Below are 3,149 nucleotides of genomic sequence, written 5' to 3' on the forward strand. Positions count from 1 at the left end.
GTATTTATCAGCAGTGACAGAAGCATGACACCCAGGCAGTGATGTGTGATATGCATTAACGTTAATATATGATACAAAAAAACATAAAATGAGTATGCTCCGTCACTTTTACTTCGCTGATCGTCATTAAACATATTTCTTTTATTCAAACCTTGACAGAAACCCAATTGAAACCATTGTTATTCCTTCCAGTTCTCCAATAATCATTAACTCTGTAGGATAAGTAACAGATATGAACCCTAACCATGCCTTCACACGTGTTGAAATGACTTCAAACATAGCATAGCATTAACATACTTTTGTTAATCTAAACTCGACAGAAACCAGATGAAACTGGTTAAAACCAATGTTAGTCCTTCAACCTATCCAACATTCATGAACTCTGGAGGATAACTAACACATATTCAAACTAAACAGGTCCTAACCAGCGTTGAAATGACTTAAAACATAGCATAGCATTAAAATGCTCTGACAAAAACAGAATTTTTTACATTTCTTATTGTCAAAAACATACTTTTATTCGTCTAAACCCGACAGAAACCAGATGAAACTGGTTAAAACCAATGTTAGTCCTTCAACCTATCCAACATTCATGAACTCTGGAGGATAACTAACACATATTCAAACTAAACAGGTCCTAACCAGCGTTGAAATGACTTAAAACATAGCATAGCATTAAAATGCTCTGACAAAAACAGAATTTTTTACATTTCTTATTGTCAAAAACATACTTTTATTCGTCTAAACCCGACAGAAACCAAATGAAACTCGTTAAAACCATTGTTAGTCATTCCACTTTTCCAAATTCATTAACTCTGGAGGATAACTAACAAAAATGAAGACTAACCATTCCCTGAGGCGTTTAACCTCAATCAAATAATATCATTAAAATGCTCTGACGAAAACAGCATTTCTACCTCTGATAACATACTTTTGTTAATATAAACTCAACAGAAACCAGAGGAAACTGGTTAAAACCAATGTTAGTCCTTCGACCTATCCAAAATGCATGAACTCTGGAGGATAACTAACACATATTCAAACTAAACAGGTCCTAACCAGCGTTGAAATGACTTAAAACAAAATGTTGTGGAGATCCAGCACTCACACAACGGGAAAGAATGAAACAGAGAGGAATCAATAAAACACAAACACAGATATAGCTGATCAGTAGTTATTATTTAGTTGTTGCAACAAACAAACAATAATGGGGAGTACATCACCTGCTGCCACAGCAGCCAATCGTGGAACTGTCCCCCAATGAATACAAGAAACACAGGGCAGATATACTTTTCTAAATGACACACGAACATGTTCCCTCAACATGTTTAACGCACACACATTGTCAGTTCTCCTAAACTTGGACATGTTCCAACCTTATACAGTCATATATGTTGCATCCTCTGAGTTCTACATGATCCCAGAGTTCATGACCTTATTTAGCAGCTACCACACATGCCAATGTATACAACTGCTGGTGAAGAGTTTCAGCTGGTTGCCTATAGATGGGCCTCCTTCCAGCAAACCAAATGAACACCACACCGTCCACTATACTGTTGCTTAATACCATGTGACATTAATGAATATACCAGAAATACGCTGTAATAAACATTCTGCTATAACAAAAACATACAACTGAAATGCTCTGACAAAAACCGCATTTTTACCCCGCTTATCGTCATCAAACTCATCAAAAGCATATTTCTTAGTATTTCTTTGTAAAGCCAGCCCCCCCTGACATCAAATAGCGCGCCAAAAGAAAAAGCAGAAAGGCATATTCATCTGCTGGCATTGGGAAAGACTTCGCATTGCCTACTTTCAGCATGTCGTCCCGTGTTTATAAACCATACGTTTTAGTGGGATAAGTGCATAAAAGGAAGCAGGGCTCAGCAGAGGAAGACACACACAGCTTTAATCTTTTGTTTCCACTTTGTTTGTCCGACTGTTGCGTCCATTATTTTGGGATTGAACCGTTGCCAGGCTGCCACCGGATTAGTGTTGCTCAGCTTAGAGATAAGGAAGCGAGCATCTTCATCAGGAAAACAAAAACATCAGTGAGACCACAGAACAACATGCACACACACTTAAGTGTTTGGATGAGTGGCCTGGACACCAGCCAGTCCAATCTGCTTGTTGTGGAGGGAGTGAACACCGAGCGCCGGGAACAAAAGCACCAGAAAACGCCTCTTTAAAAAAAAGTCTGTAGCACCTACTGTGCACAGTGGAAGGCCTGGCTATAAAACCTCATGTGTTCCCTTCCCATTAACACGTGAAATCAGCGTGTCATACACACCGACGTCCGGCATAATGATGAGCCGAGAGAACGTCATCTCATCTAAGGCAACACGAGGTGTGAAAGAATCCTATTTCCTCCCGTCTTAATAACCACTGAACCCATTTCCTCCCAATCTAACCACAGCCGCCAAACAAAGGTATCTAGGAGGGGGGGGGGGGAAGGGGGGAAAACTGTCCAGGAAAAAAGGGGGGGTGCAGAACAGGTTTGAGAAGAAGCCTCATACACACAAAAAAAAGTAGAAAGAATCCATGCATGGATTTCAAATTTCACAGCTGAGCACCTGGAAGAAATTGCAACGCTTGGAAAAAGAGGACTTCTTTTCTTTCCTGATAATCGGAGAGAGTGTAATGTAGCCGTTCCATACATGGAGCCTGGGGAGGGGGAGAGGGGGGGGGGGGGGTTCTGTTTGCTAAAGAGCCAGGAGTGTGTTGGAGAGTGACAGCAACACATGGCTGAACGCCTCTTTAGGGGGGGTGTGTGTGTGTGTCTGTCCATGAAAGACCAGTCTGTTTTACAAGCAGCTCAGTGTCCCTCCGTCGGTCATGCTCGCAAAGAATTTCACCCCTGAGCCTTTTATTCATCTAAACTCAACAGAAACCAAATGAGACTCGTTCAAACCATTGTTAGCCCTTCCAAAAATTCATCAACTCTGGAGGATAACTTACAATTACTAAGACTAACCGTTCTTTCCCTGAGGGGTGTTGATATAACCTAAATCAACACATACTGTACAATCAAAATGCTCTGACAAAAACGGCATTTTTATTTTCTCAAATTGTCTTAAAACGTACCGTTATCCTTGAAACTCGTTAAAACCATCTCTGGGGGATGAGTAACAAATATAAAGAATCAC

The sequence above is a fragment of the Trematomus bernacchii genome, unplaced genomic scaffold (genome assembly GCF_902827165.1).
Source record: "Trematomus bernacchii unplaced genomic scaffold, fTreBer1.1, whole genome shotgun sequence".
Lineage (NCBI taxonomy): Eukaryota > Metazoa > Chordata > Actinopteri > Perciformes > Nototheniidae > Trematomus > Trematomus bernacchii.